General features: G+C 52.4%; 1 pseudogene; it reads left to right on the top strand.

Moving 5' to 3' along the window:
- The first annotated feature begins 11,537 nt into the window (after window positions 1-11,537).
- LOC142444061 (U7 small nuclear RNA) lies at window positions 11,538-11,605 on the top strand (annotated as a pseudogene).
- Window positions 11,606-21,453: the final 9,848 nt, after the last annotated feature.

Below are 21,453 nucleotides of genomic sequence, written 5' to 3'. Positions count from 1 at the left end.
GTCTGGAGACCTTCAGACCACTTGAGGAGGCAGCTGCTTCCAGGATGGCGAAAGACCCTCTTCAGGGCTGCCCTCACGGTCCTGGACACCCCATGCTGCCCAACTGAGGGAGAAGAAGCCACCACCAGGCATTTCAAGCATGACCTTTGGACCCTTGATCCACAAAGGGCCCCAACACATTTCGGGGAGATGGACGGCCTGGACGACTGCCAACACTGCCATTTATCAGCTGGGTGACCCTGGGCGCATTGCCTAACGTTGCTGCTTGGAGTCATAAACCAAACCACACGCTTTGCCGCCGAGTCGATTCTGACTCACCGAGACTATGGAGAGGGTCGAGCTGTTGCATGAGGTTTCCGAGACTGCCAAGCTCTCGGAAACAGATGGCCACATCTCTGTCCCCCAGAGAGGCTGGTGGGTTCGAACTACTGACCTGAAAATTAGCATAAGCACTGCGCCACAAGACTCCATTGGGGCATAACAAACGCAAGTGTAACCCACTGCCATCGCGGCGGAGAGATTGACACAGCAGATCGTCACAGCAGCATAAGTGTGGGCCATTCGAATGGCCCAGTCGGGCACCTTCTCGGCTGGCGAGGAGGCTGAGTGGCATGAGCTGACTAGAGGAGCGCTGCCCGCGCGACGGGGAAATCTTCAGAGGCCTTTGGGTGTCAGGCAGGGAGGTCTGTGCGCTCCACAGCATTCCAATGACTCAGGGCCATGGCTCCTCATTTGAGCATGGTCTCTATCTAGTTGGGTGACCTCAGGTAGGTCACTGAACACACCTGCGCATCTAGTTCTGCTTCCTCTAATGGCAAGGCAGATTCCATGACACCTGGCAGTGGAGACATAGCCAGGTTGGGTCTAATTTATTGCATCTATAAAATGCAATTGTTTCCAAGGCCAATGATCTTACCCGTGAGGCCAGTCTCCCCTACCCCCTAGACCTGTAGTGTCACTCTCTCAGAGGTCATGTTTGCCCAACACTTATTTCGATGGCAGGTGCTCTCTCCATGGCAGCGGCACTGTGTCCCTTGGGGCCAGGCCAAGGAGTACACTGTGTCCAGACTCTCCTTGCAGGTCAACAGCGGCCAGCAGAAGCACGGGCCATAGGAAGCTCTGTGTCGACGCCCAGCACACTCCTTCTGGACTCTACCTTGGGATCCCCTGCTTCCCTGTGCCGTGTCCTCGCCCTTTAATACAAAGGAGGCAACACAGAAAGGGCAGAGGCAGCCAGCTGCTCAACATCTGGCAAACACGGCTCAGTGAAAGCCTTGAAGAGGCCTAGAATCATGACCTGGGTCTCCTTGTCTCATCTTGGGAAACATCATCTTCTTATCATGCTCTTTCCCCATTCCTCCAGAGACTGTGGGGCTCCAGAGCCCCCAGTTCCCATCAAGGCCACGGCCTTGGAGTCTCTGATAGGTACACTTCCTGGTGAGAGTGTGGGAATGGTATGTCCACATCCTAGCCCACCTTCTGATGAATTTGCTTACCTCATACACCCACGGCTTTCAACCATTTCTACGGGGCCCTTAAAGCTTACTCTGCATAGTTGCCCTGGTAGGGACATCTCTGAGGACCTGCGCAGGCTGAGAGATAGCTGCCAGCCTGGAACCTGGAGCCACACAGTCCTGGTTCAGATCTCATCTCTGCTACTTAGGAATTGGCTTACCTTGGGGAAGTCATTTATCACCCAAGTGAGAAATCCTTTCAGGATTGTTATTAGAATGAAAAGCCTATCGTGTGTGTGTGCGCGCGCGCCTGCGCGCGCACGCGTAGAATGTGCTCAGTAAATGGAACTGAGATGATAGGATGGCTGGGGTGTCAACAAGGATCCCTGGTGGCATAGTGGGTGATGAGCTGGGCTGCCAATTACAAGAGCAGCGGTTTGAAACTACCAGCTGCTCTGTGGGCGCAAGCGAGGCTTTCTGCTCTGGTCAAGATGCGCAGCCTTAGACACCCACGGAGACAATTCTCCTTTGTCCTGTAGAGTTGTTATGTGCTGGAATCGACTCGTGGGCAGTGCGTTTAATGTTTTTGGTTTGGTGCCATGAACCGTTCCTGCGTGCTTGGTAACAACGGTCTGCGGCTCTGTTCTCTGACAGGAACACGTGAGATAGATAAAGAGAGCAGAACAGGCCTGTCCCCCCTTTTCCTCCCAAACTCAACACAACCATAGGATAAAGGCAGCATGCAGAGACGGAGGGCGATGGCAGTTACTGCCGAAGGATTTGGATTGGGAAGGGCAGTGACATTTGGCATGTTCAATCTGAAAAGACAAGCCCAGAGCCATTGCCATCCAACCAGCCCCTTAGCCACCTGACACAGGGGCTCCGGGGTGGTACATCTGTGCAGGAGCAGACAGCCTCAGCTCTCTCCTGCAGAGCGGCTGGAGGCTTTGAACTATCGACCTTGCAGTTGGTTAGCAGTCCAGTGCTTACCTGACAGTGCCACCAGGGCCCCACTAGAGACAGTAACGTTTTTAACTTGGCAATATGCTTTGTCAGGAGTGAACTCTGCTGGAGGCCTTTTTCTGTAGACTCATCCTGAAGACAAATAGATCAGGGGGAAAGTCGCCAGCGTGTTTCCTTCAGCATTCTTCAAAACCCAAACCAAACTCACCGCCACTGAGTAGGTACTAACTCATAGGGACCTTACGGGGCAGGGTAGAACTGCCCTTGTGAGTTTCCATGCTTGTAACTCTTTATGGGAGGCCTGTCTGTCTCCCACAGAGCAACTGGAGATTTCAAACTGTTGACCTTGCAGCGAGCAACCCAACGCTCAACCACTATGCCACCACCATTCTGCTGGCCACCACATGGGCTTTCCCGAGACGCTTTTAGACGCTCAGCTGCATTGCAGACGGGTCACAGATAGGGCTGGTGGTGCAAGCCCTCTCAGGCAGGATTTCCAGAAACTTCACACACCGCCGGTTGGACCCTGGGACATATGGAACGAAATTGGTCACCCCATGAAGGATAAATAATGACCTCAGAGCACCACTGGGCTTGTACTATTCTTCTCAGGAGTATGGTGCTGCAGGCTGGGAGTGTGTCTTGCACAGGATACCGATGACATATGACGTTCCTGTTGTCAGGAGTCGCCCGATAGGTTCTGACTCAGAGTGACCCCATATCCATCGGAACCAAACACGGCCCAGTCCTCCGCCACCTCACAACCATTCCTATGCCTGGGCCCATTGCTGCAGCCACTGCGTCAGCCATCTGCTTGAGGACCTTCCTCTTTTTTCGACGCCTCTCTGCTTTACCGAGCACGGCCCTTCTCCAGGACCTGGTCTCTCCTGAGAACATGCCCGAAGGATGGCTCATCATCTCTGCCTCGAAAGAGCATCTGGCTGTACTTCTTCCCAGCAGGCTGGTTTGTCCTTCTGGGCATCCACAGTGCCTTCAGTAGTCTTTGTCAGCACCCTAATTCAAATGCATCGATGCGGTATGTTGTCCTTGCTGTTAGGGACCATTGAGTGGGCGCCAGTGCTATAGCAACACTGCGCACAACAAAACAATTGCCTCGTCCTGCGCCAGCCTCACAATTGTTATCTTTGTGGGTTATTTTAATCGTTTTATGAGGGGCTCATACAACTCTTATCACAATCCATACATACATCAATTGTGTAAGGTACTTTTGTACATTCATTGCCCTCATCATTCTCAAAACATTTGCTCTCCACTTACGCCCCTGACATCAGGTCCTCGTTTTTTTCCCCTCCCTCCTTGCTCTCCCCTCCCTCATGAATCCTTGATAATTTATAAATTATTACTTTGTCATATCTTTCCCTGCCCAATGTCTCCCTTCATCCACTTTTCTGTTGTCTGTCCCCCAGGGAGGAGGTCACATGTAGATCCTTGTAATCGGTTCCCCCTTTCCAACCCACCCTTCCTCTACCCTCCCAGTATCGCCATTCATACCACTGGTCCTGAAGGGATGATCTGCCCTAGATTCCCTGTGTTTCCAGTTCCTATCTGTACCAGTGTACATCCTCTGGTCTTGCCAGACTTGCAAGGTAGAATTGGGATTATGATAGTGGGGGGAGGGGAGGAAGCATTTAGGAACTAGAGGAAAGTTGTATTTTTCATTGTTGCTACATTGCACCCTGACTGGCTCATCTCCTTCCTGAGACCCTTCTATAAGGGGATGTCCAGTGACCTACAAATGGGTTTTGGGTCTCCACTCCACACTCCACCCCCCTCCTCATTCACTATGATAAGATTTTTTGTTCTGATGATGCCTGATATCCAATCCCTTCGACACCTCGTGATTACACAGGCTGGTGTGCTTCTTCCATGTGGACTTTGTTGCTTCTGAGCTAAATGGCTGCTTGTTTACCTTCAAGCCTTTAAGACACCAGACACTTTATCTTTTGATAGCCAAGCACCATCAGCTTTCTTCACCATATTTACTTATTCACCCACTTTGTCTTCACCGGTTGTGTTTAGAAGGTGAGCATCATAGAATGCCAATTTAAAAGAAGAAAATATTCTTGTATTGAGGGAGTACTTGAGTGGAGGACCAATGTTCTTCTGCTACTTTAATACCAAACCTATAAATATATGCTCATAGATCTATTTCCCCATCATCACACAAAAATATATTTGCATATGTACATGTCTTTAATATGTATACCTCTATAAATAGCCTTTGCCTCCCAGCTCTTTCCTCTATTTCCTTTGACTTTCCTCCTGTCCCACTATCATGCTCAGTCCCCACCAGGGTTTCAGCAATTCCTCTTGGTTACATTACTCTTGAGCATGCCCTACCAGGCCTCCTACACCCTCTTCACCACCGATTTGGATCACTTGTTTTTCCCTTGTCCCTGGGTTTATTAACACCACTACCTTTCCCCCACCTCCCCCTTTCCCATGTCCCCCTGGAACTGTCGGTCCCGTTGTTTTCTCCTCCAGATTGTTCATCCAGCCTATCTTATTTAGACAGATCTGCGGAGATAATAACATGCACACAAAAAAGACAGAGCAAAATCAAGTAACAATATACAGCAAAACAACAACAAACCAACGACACACACAGAAACACAAAAAAACACAAGAAAGAAAAGCTTGTAGTTAGTTCAAGGATTGTTTGTTGGCCTCTAGGAGTGTTTGCCAGTCCATTCTTTGGGGCACCACGCCCTGGCCCCAAAGTCCACCTTCAGCATGCCCTGGCAATTGTTATCTCTGATCCCATTGTTGCAGCCACCGTGTCAACTATATAGAGGTGGGTGCAATGCAGGATAACGCATCCTCAATGTAGGTGCAGCTTTCTATGGGTAAACATATTATACTTCCATGCTAAACGCCCAGGGGGCCAGTCAGGGTTTCAGAGCCTGATATCCACCCACTCGAGGGCTGTTCCTTCAAGTGGTTCTCTGACACTTAACTGTTTATAGCACTCCTGAGGGAAAATTACTGTCCTACGTCTTTACCAAGCACCTGTGTTAATCTGCTGCTCGGTTTTCTCGCCTGCAGTCTTATGGGTCTGTGGCTTGCTGCCAAACTGTTGACATCAATGCGTGTGCCCACCGTGCAGGAGCTTCTGGAAGAGCCATGGTCAGAGCGAGAGCTTGTCGGGCTGTGGGAAAGGCAGGGCCCGAAAGACTTGCCGGTCCTGCCCTCAGCACCACCAATGACATCATTTCCTCCAGCCAGCAGCCAGTCCCGTTCCAGCCCTGGCCAGGTTCTGCGCTTACCTGCCCAGGTGGAGTCAATGAGCTCATCTGAGCTCTGAGGCGGTTGTCCTGGAAAGAGAAAGAAAACACAAACCAACAAAGAGAAAATAGTCTCTCTCCTCCCTACATCGTCTTCACCTTGAACTCCGCATAGGAAGGGCTGGTTACTGCCAGCACATTACTTCAGACTGGGCACCAGGTGCTTAGATAAACAGGGCCAAGCCCTTTAAACAAACACGCTAGGGAGGTTGGGCTGAGCAGCCAGAAAGAGGATCCAGGTAGAAGTGGGCCCCGTGAGTGCCAACCGGGGGTTCAAAGCTCCATCAAGCCCTCCTCTTGCCACCCAGGAGCTGTGCGACTTGGACATGTGCATTCTGGGCGTTCGGCTCCTCTGTCCGAATGTGGAGGACGTGGGTTGGAATAATTCCGAAGGCTCCCGAGAAGCGTGGAATGAAGTCACTGGGCCCATGTGGAGGCGGCCTCAGTCCATTTTTACTGGTTGCCTGTTTGGCTTTGTGTTGTCCCATGTTGTGCTCAGAGAATAAAGCTGACCACGCACCTCGGTTCTTGGCACACGAAGGCCATCCATCTGCCCAGGTAGCCCGGCCAGGTCGCTGTTATTTTATGTCCCCCTTCATCTCCGCTTCCGTCCTTGACTCCCCAGGGGGCAGGCACCCACCAAATGTGCTTAAACCTGTTTTTAAAGGTCTATGTGTATGGATCTACACACATCCATCTATATAATACACACATGCGCGCACGCATGTGTGTGTGTGTGTGTGTGTACACAAAGGAGGCTTCCCAAAATTCATGGAACCACATCATTAGCTTTCAATTCTGGTTTCCCACAAACTCATATATGTGTAGACATAAGAGGGGGCTTCCAAAACTCATGGGGAAATTCCATTATTTCTCCATGAACCTTTTGAAGGATATGTACATATATGTATCTTTGTAAAATATATACACTCTTATAAATATATATACACCCTTGTAAGAAATAGATGGGTATCTCTTTGTAAAGCACACGGCTTTGCGCATGTACCTTTCATTTACACCAGGGACGAGGCAGGTGGTGCACCCGTGCTGTGTCTGCGCCCTGCTTGTTGCGGTGGGACATGCAGCTGGTCAAACCCCGGCTGAGGCAGAGCCCCGTTGTTCGTGGCCTCCACCCCATCCCCACATCAATGGCCACCTCTGTCACTTACACGTCTCCCAGCACAGGAGGGTCCATCTTCACTCGTGTCCCTCAGAGGATCCTCAGAGGGTCTCCCCAGGAATGGCTGCCTGAGGGGGGCTGCCAGTCTGCTCCAGGGGTGAAGGAGGTGCCGGGGACTTGGGGGTGTAGACTGTCCTGTTGACAGAGCTGCTGCTTGACTGAGGTGGTGGAGGTGGTGGATGCAATAGAGGTGGAGTCGCCCTGTTTTGGTACCCATGTGCCCACTTCCTTTCCAGCTCCCAGAAGGCGATTTATTCTTCGACTTCAGTCACGCTCTGAGGGCAGGCCTGGTGTTTTCCTCAGCCACAGGCTTGGCCCTGAGCCAGAGCCAACAAGAGGATGCCCAGCAGACAGGCACTGCCCTCGCACATCCTCGAGAAGACATGTACGAATATCTTTTAGAAATGGAAGCTCCCCAGTGGAGCATTTGTGAGGAAGCCTCAGGAGGGCTGGCAGAAAAGAAGGGCGGTGGCGGACTGCAGGATTTAGGAGCCTCTCTTGCTGGTGCCCTCCGCCTACCCCCTTCCTGAGCCTCAGACCAGCTTGCTCCTCAGCCTCCACTTTAGCACGGGCCCACATACCTTCCTCTCACCCTCGCTGGTCTTCTCTCTCGCCCTTGCTTCCTCCTTGCCAGCGCTGTGCTAGACGCACTCTCGTGGAGTTCGTTGTCTAACCTGGGGAGGGGTGGGGGTCATGGAACCATTGTTCAGTGCCATCGAGGGGATTCGAACTCCTAGAGACCCCATGGGACAGAGTGAAGCTGCTCCCGAGGGTTTCCCAGACTCCCATACTGACCAAGGAGCCTTGGTGGTGCAGCGTGAATCGCTACGAGCCACTGTGTGGGAGAACCTGTGGCAGTGCGCCTCCAGGGGGGCTCCGGCTGGGAAGCCCCCTGGGGCAGTTCTGCTGGGCCTGTGGGTGCTGAGCCCGAGTGGACTTCACAGCAGTGGGGTTGGCCTACTCTCCCAAGGAGCCGCTGGTGGCTTCTGGCTGCCAGCCTTTGAGGTTGGCAGCCAAAAGTTCCACCTTTGTGCCACGGGCCCCTTTGAAGATGCACAGAGATTTGAAGAGGGCGTTGCCAGGAAGGGTGGCAGTGAGGAAGCACGGTGAGGTCACGTTGGGTAGGGTTTTGTCCAAACGCCATGGGTCAAGGGCATTTTCGGCTGCCACACCCTTCTGCAAGTGCTGCGGTAGAACGCACCACGACGCTCCCTGGGTGCTGGGGGCTCTGCTTCTAGAGTTAGGTTCCAGCCTGGGGGACGCAGTGCCCGGTCTGAAGTGAGAGGGACGCTTCAGAGGGGAGGGACCCAGAGCCCCGGCAGGCGGGGGCCTATGTCCTGAAGGCGGTGACACCCCCTGCCCCCAGAAGCCCCACCCACCATGGCACACTGGGAAATAGCACTGTGCAAATTGTCTCGGCCAGCATCTGGCCAGGGCGCGGACTCCCTGGGTGGCGCACACAGTGAAGCGTTCACCTGTGAGTGTCCACACGTCGGAGGTTCGGCCTGGCCATGCGCCTTGGACAGGTCACGCCTAAGCACTCTCGGGAATCTGGCTCTGCTCTGCGCGCGCGCACATGCATGCGCACACACGCACGTGCACACACACAGAGGCCCGTCTCCAGTGAGCATCCTGTGGAAGGCAACTAAGGACCCACACTTGGTGCCAAGGAGGCAGAGGCAGAGGCAAGCACAGGTGGAGACGCGGGCTGGCTGAGGCCGAGGAGAAGGGATCCGTCCTGGGGAAATGGTGGTGAGGAGGCTCTGACCGGGCAGGGCCTGTGGAGGTGAGGGACACCCTCGACCCTCTGGAGCTCAGAAACCAAGTGGAACAGGCCCAAATCAGGACTGTGGCCCCATTGACAGTGCATGCGCAGCGCCGAGGTCTCTGAGGGGCTGCTGGGCAGTCTCATTGGGGTAAGGAGAGAGAATGCCAGAGAAATGCCTCCCTAATAGAACAGGGGTCCGCAGCCTCCCACAGGCTGCCCTGGGGGATGCCGGCTGTTGAAGTGCTCGGCCAGGTTAGCCAACAGCCATCCTGGGGCAGCTCAGGGGACAGGCTGAGGAGGCCCTCGCGCGTCCTGCGGAGCGCAGTCCTGTCTACCCACCCTGGCAGCCTGGCACGCCAACCCCTATCAGCAAGCTTGTGGCCCAGGAAAAGGTCACTCTAAGTTGCTGAGCCTGCCTGGCAGGGGAGGACCTGTTCCCGCTCCACCCACACCCTTGGCAAGGTTGTCCTGGCTCCCGACAGGCCTTGTCCCCTAGATGGTGGGACCTCGGTGACACCCCTGGACTTGGACACAGACTGGGGGACTTTCGCCCGGCCTTCTGGTCACAGGCCGTTGAGGGAGAACACTTTTGCTCCTATCTCCTGAAACGGAAATCAAAATAGTGTCTTGAAGCCAGGGACATCCTGGCCTACACCTTACCAAGGACGCCGCATCCCGGCGAGAGACATCATGACCCTTTCTGTTCACTCCAATGCCAACTCTGCTGAATAGAACTTTCTCTTCCGCTCCACCCATTCACCAAACTGGACTTTCAGGCTCAGCTGCTCTGGGGAAAGTGTTTGGGGGTTACCGGGCACCTCCAGGCCTTTATTCTTGTTCCTCCCACTACCCACTCCCTTGTTCACACACACACACACACACACACACACACACACACACACACACACACAGCAGCTTGGTTTGTTGTTTATTTCCTTGGACTCTCTGCTTTGTACCCCGACCTCAGATCTATTGCTAGGAGGCCAAGCTGGACTTGAGCACAGGCCCTGCAGCCCTCGTTGCCCGCCTAGCAGACGGCGGCGCGCGGGTAAGAGCTGGGACATCTGCTGTGTGCAGGGCCCTGTCAGGCCAGGACACGCCCGGCTACCGCCTGGCTACCTCCTAGGCCTGGCAGAAGTGTGCTCCCTAGGCTTAGAAAAGGTCCCCAAACGTAGCCTCTCGCAGTGTCCTTTCACTGTAGGAGGCTGGCCTTCCCTCTTGCTGCCCTCAGCCCCGTCCTGACGGTCACGTCTGTCTCCACCTGATCTGGGAAGGGGGCCGAGGGAGTGTTTCAGGTCAGCTTGGTGAGCGGGTCAGGCGGCCCTGGGTCTCCTCTTCAGAAGACATTAAAGTCGCCCGGAGGCTTTTTTTTTTTTTTAAGGACAAGTACTAAATTCGGTATTTAAAAAATTTGCCCTGTGATACTTCTTTCTGCGTTTATCTCCCACTTCCTACTTCCCTAAACTGTAAGCAGGTGAGTCCCGGGGAGTCTCAGTCAGGTGCTGGTCGCAGGGTAAGCTGCCCGGGGAGGTGGGGATGCCCTGCGGGCCCCGTGGTTCCTGCAGTGTGTGCTGCCGGAGGGCAGCCATGTGTCTCTCCAGAGGGTGGGCCTGGGGGAGTGGAAAGGGCCAGGGAGGGAAACTTCTGACCTCGTCCCCCAGGTGGCTAGGCATTTGGAGCCTTCCTCCGAGCCTTTGAGTTCAGCCATCTTGCTATCCTTAGACCAGATTCTGAAATTCCTCAGAGGAGGGGGGCGGGGGTCTTAGAAGAAAGTATCTGTGAGAATAATGTGGATTTCCAGGGACAATTTTTTAAGAGAACTATAACGTTAATGTTACAAATACTTTTTTTAAAACCTTAAAAATTATACTGTGAAAGTAAGAGTCATCCTCCCAGCGACCCACAAACCTCCCCACCTTCCACCCACTGACCAATCCCGCCCTTGGGGCTGTCTGCGGCTCATGGTGCTGACTCGCCTATCTGTGGCTCCTTCTTCCTCCACACGCAGCCCCAGACTCTCCCTAGGGCCCTCTCTGCATAACGGATCGAACCACACACATCGCTCTCTGCTTTCTCTGCACTGCCGCACGGTCACCACGCGAGCGGGTAGCTGGGCTCCAGGCTCTCCTGGAGGGGAGCCGCCAGCTGCTCTTCCTGCCTTGAGGTTGGGTGAGGTAACCTTGCCGGGTGCCCAGGACAGAAGGGAAGAGAGCAATTCACAGTACCCTTCTCCTTGTTTGTCCAACGGTGACAAGCCCAGCCCACTGAAATAAGAGAGACTGGTAAGAATACACTGTTTTCTCTCCCAAAGCGAGCCTCTGGTTTGGAGTTTCTTCATAAACATCGGGCTGGCAGGTCAGAGCTGTGGAGAGGGCACTGGGCTCCGAGCCTGTCCTTTGATCAAGACCTAGTTACAGAGGTCCTGTGGGCACCAGGTCTGCTCATAGTGCAGAGGCGAGAGAGAAACCCCCTACCCTGAAGGAGATACATGCTGGGGGGTGTGGGTGTGGGTGTGGGTGTGGGTGTGGGTGTGGGTGGATGAGGGGCAGAGAATCAGCATGTAAACATGTCAGGAGGTTTAGATACCGGCAACTACATACAGAACACATGCTTGGTGAGCTGTGGGGGTCTTGGAGGGGTCATTGAGACCATGGGGACTCGAGGGTCAGCCTGGTCCCACCATGGTTCATTACCATGTGCTGTGGGACCAGACTGTCACTTCCTCCTCTATACAGTGAGGATGTTGGGCCAGGTCATCTCAAGTCTCCTTCTAGCCATGAAAAGAGCGTCCAGGAAGTCCTGAATCTTTCTTCCCCAAATCCCTTTGCTATGGCCTCTAGGGAGACAGGACTTTAAAAAGCCTTCACCAGTGTTACAGCTCTTTTAGAATTTGTCTAGCAGGTTTTCTGTGTTTTGTTGTTTTTTTTAAACCCCCATTAAAAAATATCCTTCCCCAAACGTCACAATCCTGCAGCCAACAAGCCCTAAGCAACTAACTAACCAACTCACCAACCCATTCCCACCACCAAGACTCATAGTGACCCTGTAGGTCAGAGAAGAAGGGTCTCTGTGGGTTTCCCAGACTGTAACTCTTCAGGGGAGTAGCAAGCTTCATCTTTTCCCCATAGAGCGACTGGTGGTTTCAAACTGCTGACCTTGTGGTTAACAGCCCAATGTGAAACCCACTATGCCACCAGGGTCCCTAAACCACCTGAGGGGGGGGCGCATTAAACAGTAGGAAGAGGCACCGGCCTTTAAAACAATACGTTCTGCACAAGTTCAAAGTGGCCCACTGTTCTCTGGGGCTTGGCTGAAAGCTCAGGTCGGGGAAGTGGGTCATGGAGGCAGCTAGGTTCACAGCTGAATGCACACTGAGAGACCTGGGCAGGAAGGCAGAGGAGAGCGGCTCAGAAGTGGTGACCTCGGGGGACCTGGGAGCCAGAGCCCTCAGTGACAACCCGCCCACCATTTGAAGAGGCTTCCAGTCTATTCTTCACATCCCAGTTCCACCAGATTAATCCCCCTTGGCCCAGTTCTGCCACAAGCAGGGTGTGCACATCTGGCTTGCTACACACTCTCCAGGACCGCCCCCAAGGGGACCTGAGTTCAGGCACCATCAAGAAAAGCCTGCTTGGCCGAGACGACCAGTTTAGCGCCTGAGAACCAGAGGTGGGAGAAAGGAGTGGAGCGAATGTACTCCTCACCCTCCTTCAAAGTGCAGTGACTCATGCGACTTTTCATTTTTCATTCGAAGGTTCACATGCCTCTTGGGAAGTGGGCCAGGGACCCTGGACTGGTGGGGTTTCTGCAGGTGTCGGATGGTGCAGTGACTCATGCGACTTTTCATTCGAAGTTCACATGCCTCTTGGGAAGTGGGCCAGGGACCCTGGACTGGTGGGGTTTCTGCAGGTGTCGGATGGTGAACATTGACCAATGCTGCGGGCAGCCACGCCAGCCAGCCAGGGCTGGCGCACACCTGAAAGGGCAGCAGCCGTCCTCTGGTTTTTGCGTGCTTTCTCTCCGGTCTGATCCATGCTCGCTTGTAATGCAGAAGGCTTAGGAACTGTGAAGAACATATTCAGACAAGAAAGCCAGCCAGTCACACCAACTCATCCATCACGCGACCGTGACGCACAGTTATCCACGCTGCTGAGGCCTCTTAAGCCTGACGGGGAGTCAGCAACCTCGAAGCAGAGGCCCGGTGGGAGAGGTCTGTGATGATTGAAGAGCGTGGTGTACTAACCACCACTTCCATCTCTAAGCCTGGGACTCGGGAGGAAGGTGCCCTCTGGCGAACGTTCTCCCAGGACACTGGTGGAGCCTGGGCCAGGGTGGCCTAGACATAGTGACTAAAGAGAATCGAAGCATTTGAATGATGGTATTGACAATGAATCTGGCCTGCTGAAAGGACCAGCAGATCTGTCTTGGAAGAAGTGCAGCCAGCACGCTCCTTAGAGGCGAGGATGGCGAGACTTCAGCTGACCGACTCTGCACGTGTTGTCAGGAGAGACCAGTTCCTGGACTGACGCCGTGGCTACCCACCTGGGCTCAAACGTATGAACAATTGGGAGCACGGTGCCAATTCTCACACTGGTACCTGGGGGTCCGTATGCGTCGGAACCGGCTTGAGGCCAGCCCACAACAACACACAGGGAGAAAACAAGCGCCCACATCAACTCATGTTCAAGTGCTGAATGATCTCTCATGGCTGGTGACGGAAACTGTCAGGGCCCAAAGAAACTGCTCGCCACCACACCCCTCCCCACTCAGGTGGTGCCTGGGGCACATGCCGTACCCACAACCCCTTTTTGTATTTTTCCAAGGCGTGCTGGTGGAAGAAATGGAAGGGAGAGGGGGCATGGGGGCAGCAGGAACCTCCACACCAACTCAATCTTCCTGCAAGGCCAGGACTCTTGGGAATTTCCCTGTCCCACCAATGGCCCAGCTCCCTGTGCCCAAACACGCCTTTCATTAAGCAGGACGGCAGTTGGCTGCCCTGCATTTCTGCCAGCACTCTCTTCAATGTCATGACAGGGGGTGGGGATGGGGGTGATGACACCCACCGACATGACTGGAACTGGGCTACAGTTTTCTAGGGAGAGGCCCAGTTTACTCTCTGGGCATTGGCCATCTTTCCTCCATGCTGTCATCCATTCACACCCTTCCTATTTACTGTGGGGACAGAAATGGCGAGTGCTTTTGGATTGGGGTCTCGGTGAGATCTCACAGCAACCATACCTGACTCTCCAAGGACCAGAGGTGGCAAGGGCGAATGAGTGAGGCAGCTGAAGGGTGAGCGGGCTCCTTCGTTTCCCTCACCCGCCAACTCAATCACCAGGCTGAGGGTGTTCAGGGTTGGGCCACACCAGCTGCCTCCCACTTCCCCACAGCTGCTTGGAGATTTCTCCCCCTTCCAGACCCCAGCTAGAGATCATTTCCTCTAGGAAAGTTGGCCCTGCAAGGTGCCCTGCCCTTTGGTGCTGCCTCTCAGCAGCAAAACACACTTCCATGGCACTCAGAGAGGAAGCGATCTTTGCACATGCCCCTCTTGGACTAGGTCAGTATCTTGCACCTGTTTGCAACCCTGGACTTAGCTGGCCGGGCACCCAACTCTGAAAAACCAAATTCACTGCCAGTGAGTTGATCTGACTCGTGGTGACCTTCTATAGGGTTTCTGAGACTGGAAATGTTTTTGAGAGCAGCTAGCCTCAGATCTACTCCTGCAGAGTGGCTGGTGGTTTTGAACCATTGACTTTGTGGTTAGTGGTCCATCGCTTACCCGACAGTGCTGCTGGGGGCTATGAACACATATGTATTGTGTGAGGAAAGCCTCTCGTGTGTGAAGACCAGAGTCTTGCGGGAAGGAGGACTCCCTCCGTCTCGAGTTGGGGGAACGCTGCAATGCCATGCGTGACCATGTGAAGCTGGGAGAGTCAGAGAACCTTCCAGAGCCTCACCTGTTAAACAGAGAGAATCCCGTCTCAGGCTCTTATGAAAATTGTGAAATCATACAAAGTGCAGGTCTAAAACACACTTTGCAGGGGCTGAGAGGAGGGGCCATGGGGGAAGTTATTGCTTACGAATCCTGAGTTTCTGTTGGGAGTGATGAAAGCGACGGAATGCTTTGGAAGGGGAGTTCTGAAGCTTGCACATCGTTGGGAATGTAGCAAACGAATGGCAAATGGTTCAAGTGTCAGTTTTTCATGACATATGTACATGAGGGGCTTTCAAAAGCTCACGGAGAAGTGGAGTGAAAAGATCATGGGATTCTTCCCTCCCCCCACCAATTTGTTGTTTCAGCTCCCTCAGAAGATTTTGCCAAGATAAATAAAAGACATTTTTTTCACCACAATAAAATATAAGTTTTAAAAGTCGCCCGCAACCCTCACAATTTAGTGGGTGCATGACCCGCGTGAGCAGACGGTGGAGACTAATGCCAGTTGAGCCCAGGGAGCACATCCTCCTGTGAAGGGGTTGGCAGGGTACTTGGCTCACTGTATATGTTCAGTGAAAGCAAGTCAAAGCTGAACAGGAAGTCCCAGGTCTGAGGGCACAGGAGATTGCCTGCTGTTTCTTTTTCCAGGACCCCAAGAAATCAGAGTGAACCAGCAGTTTCCTCAGTTTACACCTAAAAGAAATGGCGAGCTCTATCACCCCTCACTGCCATCGGGTGTGTTCTGGCTCACAGTGGCCCTAGGGGACAGAGCAGCTCTCCCCTGTGGCTTTCCGAGACTGTACATCTTTATGGGGATGCCCAAGGGGAAACCAACGAACAAGCTTCCCTGGACTTAGAGAAGGGACCGGCGATCGGTTGTTTTAACAACTGGACACAGAAGCCCTTCTGGGGAAGCTTTGGCTTGAGGTCCAGAGCCGTTTAGCAATGGCTTGGCTGGCGGCGGCAGTTGGGTTCCAAGCGCTCCTAAAAATAAAACCCACGGAGAGTGTGTTAATCTGGTACTTTATAGAAACAAATCCACAGCAACTCATGTATAAGAGAGAGTATTACATAAAGGGTAAGTGCGCATCAAGAAAACATCCCAACCCAGTGCTGCCCAACCCACAAGTCCAACATTAACCCATATGCCGGACACCAATCCACAAAGTCCTCCTCCATCTCACAAAACAGACGCAATGATGCCGACTGCAGGAGGAAAGCCGAGTCAGTGAACGTGTAAGCATCTCAACGCTGGCAGGGGTCTCCACACGTGTGCTCCAGCACCTAGGGCTGCATCAGGGTAGGTCCATGCGGCTTCTTCTTGGGGATGTCTTGCAGGAAGTCAGCGTTTCAAGCTGAAGCAAGGAACTGGCTAAAGCAGCTGCACCCTGGTCTGACCATCAGAAAGCAAGAGACCCGAGAACTAGAAAGGCGAGGCTCACGGAGCCATTTATCCCGCTGCCTTTCAATTAGCCCCACATGTGATTATCAGCCAGGTTGGCACAATAAAGTAATTACCTCAGAGAGTGAGAAACAGATTCTTTATTGGGAACCCTAACTACTCACTGCCATGGCGTGTCGATTCTGGCTCCCAACCACCCCATAGAAGATTTCGGAGGCGGTCAATCTTCCTGGGAGCAGGCAGCTTCAACTTTTTCCTGCAGCATTGCTAGTGAGTTGGAACCACTGACCTGGTGGCCAACAGGACAACATTTACCTGACAGCGCTCCCAGTAGTGGGGGAATGTGCTAAATCCTTTTCTCTGACCTTTCCTCTCAGGCCTTGGGGCTTGTTTATTTTCAAGGATGACCTCTGTAAGCTGTCATAAGGATAAAATAATCAAAGATGGTTTGGATGAGTTAATGAACTAATGTATGCAAATGCCTTGCTCAGAGTCGACTTGGAAGAGAATTAGCTCCTTCCTGAGTCAGGATTCTGGAGTAGAAAGTCACTTTTTCAAAGTCAGTACCAACAGAGCGCCGATAAAGAGATGCTGGCAGATGGAGGAAAGCAGCTCTGGAGCAAGCCTGTCTTTCTTCTTCTCCAAGGTTGGGTGCCCTGTTCCTGAGACCTCTTTATGGGGCGGCTCTCCTTACCGCCGCGAGGAGACCTGGATAATGCACAACTGAAATGCCTGAGACCATATTGGAAAAAGGAAATTTTAAGAAAAGGAAATTGCAAATAAATCACGGTCAGAACATCTTTCTCCTCTCCCCCTCTTCATAACACCCTTGCTAAAAAAAATAGCCTGCTTTTGCATTTGCATATCCTTTGAATCTGCTTTGCATTTGCATATCCTTTGAATCTCTGGGAACTAGGAAGGCAGTCCCTGCCAACCTGGTGAAGGAGTAAAAGTTGGTGAAGAGCTGCCTTTCCTGTAAACATGTCAGAGTTCCTGGGGCAGAGAGAGGCACTGGCTGGCCAGGGCAGCTGCCGCGACCTTACTTGTATTGTTCAGGACACAGTGGTGGGGGCAGAGCCAGAGGTCACACGAAGCAGTGGAATGAGCCAGGGGCCACAGAGAAAGGGATTTCTCAGGGGTTGCAGGAGGCAAGGGAGAGAAGCAAGGCTGGGAGGACAGAGAGCAGGCACTTACACCCTCTCCTCCATCTCCCCTGAGCAAGCCCTCAGCTACCTTGTCCCACCCACTCGGGGCTGGTCCAGGTGGTGGTGGGTTTCAGGTTGGTTGTCTTAAATGCTGTGGTGTAATAGGTTTCTCACAGATGGCCTTCTGGCTCTGGGTTGGTAATTCTTCCACAATCAGAGGTTGGACAGCGGTTTTACAAGTGTTTGGTAGGACGACCGTGGTGGTGTGGGATTGATTCCATCTGCTATATAGTGTCTGTAACTCGCTCCAAATCCTCTCCTGGGGCTGGGCAAGAGAAGGGAGGAGGAGGAAGATGCAGACGGATTATGATTCACTTGTGAGGGATGGTTAACAGGGTTCATTGTGAGTGTAAGAAGTTAGAACATTGGGATTGGTCAATTTTGCCAGCCTGCTGGCTATTAAAAAGCCCCCCCACCCCACCCCCCGAAAGGGGGATCTCACTACCAGCAAAAGAGAGGAGCCAGGCATGGATCCTGTCATTCGAACCCTGAGATCCCTCTGTGCTGAGCCTCCTCAATCCAAAAGAGGAGCTTTGTTATCAGGGGAGGGGCAGAAGAACTGAGAACCAGAGTAGAGCCTGACTGACAGGTTTCCTCATCCAGGGAGGGAGTCAAGCTGAGTGCCTCTAACCTTGCAGGGTGGGGTGCCTCCAGGGACTTAATTAAGGGAGCTAGGTTGGCTGATGATGGAGATGGGGCTAGAAGGCCCTCGGGCTGAGGCACACAGCAGAGTGAAATACCCCCCTGGGTATTTATGAGCAGAGCAAAAGGAGGTTTATAACTCCTGTGTAAGCAGGGCAGAGGCCAAGGGACCAACGTGGCTGAGAAACCAAGTATCAGAGAGAGGCACGTTGGTGGGCAGGGCTGAGAAGAGGCACTCTTGACTGAAAAAAAGTGTATCCTGAGCATTTCTCATCTTGAGTAGGGACCCGTTGACTTCACGAATAAACTGTGATCGTGAGTACTCTGTAACCACAGCAATGACTGATCAACCTCAGCAGACAAGCAGCGCGCCACGTGACGGCCAGCAGATGTCAGAATGAAAAGGCGGTTAGAAACTGGAGGCAACTCTTTCCCCAATTAGGCATCAGTCTTGGACTGATGGTGAGCTTGATTCTCCTTCGTTGTGACATTAGAGGAGGTCCGACGCTGTGCCTTGCCATTTTTACAACTACTGTCTCCATAAACACCGGAACCCTGCAGCATGGTGGGTACACTTTGGACTGCTAACTGCAAGGTCAGCAGTTCAAAACCAGCAGCCAGCTCCTAGGGAGAAAGACGAGGCTTTCTACTCCCATAAAGAGTTATAGACTTGGAAACCCATAGAGCAGGTCTACCTATGAGTGACACTACTTATGAGTGTCAGAATTGACTTGATGGCAGTGAGTTTTGATGTTGTTTTTAATCTCCATAAATAGCTTGTCGTCTTCTCCATAAGATTGAGCATCTTGCCATCCACGGTAGGGGAGTGCGGGGAGGGCTACACCTTGAGATTGACAGGGAGACTTCCTGTATAAGGGGCCAAGCCAACAGAGGTTTGGGGTGGGGCAGTGCACCTATGACCATCAAAAGCCTGGAACAAACTGTGTCCTTTGTACTCCTGGTGCCTCTATTGAAAAGTTCCTAGACCCAAATAAAAAAAAACTGTAATACAGGCCAAGAGGAGCCCTGGTGGATAGTAGTTATGTATCGGACTGCTAACTGCAAGGTTAGCCAGCTCTGCAGAACGATGAGGCTTTCTACTCCCATTAAGAGTTGCCATCTCTGGATACATTGGATGGTATAAGGTATGGAAAACACACATGTACATACACACATACATACACATATATTAAGGATATATATATGTATTTTTAGGGTTCTTGGGGGTAGGATTGGGGAGGGAGGGGATAAAGGAGAGCTGATATCAAAGAGTTCAAGAAGAAAGAAAATGTTTTGAAAATGATGGTGGCAGCAATTGTACAATTATGCTTGAGCAAACTGAATTATGGATTGTGATAATATCTGAAAGAGTTACCAATCAAAAAAGATTACCGTCTCAGGGATTTACAGGGGGTATTTGGACCCTAGCCTATGACGTCGCTATGAGTGAAAACTGACTTGGCAGTGAGTTTGACTTGGTTGAAGATACGTCAAGGACTGTGACACAGAGAGATATTGGGACTAGTTGGCCACTGAGAAGCAGGGCACCCCCGGGAAGGTGGTTGCTAGGGAGCTGGCCACGCCCGTTCAGGGATTACTTGCAGAGGCTCAGAAGGTCCTGTGTAGGGGTCTTCTTGCAGAAGAGCAGAGCCAGGGACCCCAGAGTGCCTCAGTGAAGCCTAGTGAGAGAGCAGAGCACCATGGGAGCCGGTGGGCCCAGTGCAAGTGCTGAATGTTGTAAGGACAAGAGCAGTTGACATGTACACAGCTTCCTCTCCCACAAAGTGGGTCACCTGTAGGAGGGTGTGACCAGCTCATCACAGGTCATCTGCTTCTATTGTTTAGTATTTCTTTCTATAAATAATTAGAATGGCTTTCACTGTGAATGCGTCTTGGGTGTACAGCTCCATCAAATGAGATTATAATAACACCCAAGAGTGGTTAGTGTCACTGGGTGAAGTCCTTGTTTCTAGGTGTCTTATTCCTACCTGGTCATGTAAGGCCCAATCTGTCTATGTAGGCAGTGCAGACAGACACATACCCTAAGGATCCATGCGTCTTCATCCTCCTCAAGGTGCCTTCGAGCCCCCAACCCCGGAGCCCCCAACAGGATGAAAGCTTGTGAGAGACTGAATGTCTCGGCTCCACCTCAGTCCTGGGACACCCTCTCCAGCTTTGGGGGGTTTCTGAGGAGCAGTGTGTAAATCTGCCACACAGACCTCTTTACAGCGTTGAAGAACAAGGATGTGTCACTTTGAGGACTACGGGGCACCTGACCCAAGCCCTGGTATCTTCCATCGCCTCATATGCTTGTGAACGTTGCATATTTAATAAGGAAGACAAAAAAAGAATCCATGCATTTGAACTGGTGCTGGAGAAGAATATTGAAAGTACCATGGACTGTATTTACACATGTACAGGCCTGTATTTAGACCTCTATAAATGCCCTTTGCTCCTAGTGCTTTCCTCTCTTTCCTTTTACTTTCCTCTTGGCCCACTATCATGCTCAGCCTTCATTTGGGTTTTAGTAATTTCTTTTGGTTACATTGCCCTTGCTGAATCCCTACCAGGCCTCTCACACCCTCCTTGCCACTGATTTTGGATCACTTGTTGCTCCTTTGTTCCTGGGTTGGCCAACACTACTTCCTTTCCCCCACTTCCCCCTCCTCTATGTCCACCACCCTGAACCATTGGTTCCATTGTCTTCTCCTCCAGACTGTTCATCCCGCCTATCTTATCTAGATAGATCTCGAAGATAATAATATGGACCCAAAAAAGGCACAGCAAGACAGCGTGACAAAAGAGAACACAATGATGACAACAACAAAGAAAACCAGTGACCAAGAAAAATAAATAAATAAATAAATAAATAAATAAATAAATAGCTTTAAATAGATCAAGGTCTGTTTTTTGACCTCTACGTGTGTCCTCCAGTTGAGTCTGATGATGGGGTGTCAGGCTCTGGTCCCAAAGTCTATCCTTTGCACTCCCTCGGGAGTGCCCTGCTCTGTCCCTTCCCCACCATTGTTTTGCCTCGGTGTGGTGGGGTCAGACCAGGCCAATCCCGACACTGAGTCTCCAGTGTTGTTGTCCCCCATAGGGCCATGGGTCAGCGAGGGACGTGGTGTCTCATGGTAGGATCAGCCATATGGTCCAGTTTGCATTGGCTGTTTGGAGCGGGGATATGGTCCTCCAGACCTGGTGGGCCAGGATGTGCTCCACTCTCTCTTCCTCCCCCTTCATTTGCTCCCGTGTGCTCTGATCAGACATGTCCCTCTCCCCAAGCTGCAGCTTCAGTGCTGTCCTCTAAAGTAAATTCTGGGAGGAGGGGCAGTTGTCCATGTAGCTGGGATTGGGGCCGAGCCCTCAGGCCCCTCCAGTGGCTCCCCTCTCCATGCTGGCATGCTGCGTTCACATCCTGGAACCCGGGATTGAAGTCTGGTCCTTCCTTCCCTGTGGACAGGGAGTCGCGGAAACTCCTGTGGAGTCCAGCCCAACTTTGGTACATGCTTGGCCACCCCGAGTTCGCAGGGAATCACTGCGTCTGGTTTTGTTGTTGGAGGGGCGAGGGGGTGCCGAGCACGCTATAGGAATTAGCT

This window comes from Tenrec ecaudatus, chromosome 3, assembly GCF_050624435.1.
Source record: "Tenrec ecaudatus isolate mTenEca1 chromosome 3, mTenEca1.hap1, whole genome shotgun sequence".
In the NCBI taxonomy this organism is placed as follows: domain Eukaryota; kingdom Metazoa; phylum Chordata; class Mammalia; order Afrosoricida; family Tenrecidae; genus Tenrec; species Tenrec ecaudatus.
Note: the sequence above shows the minus strand (reverse complement) of the source record. Positions and strands in the feature narration are given on the sequence as shown.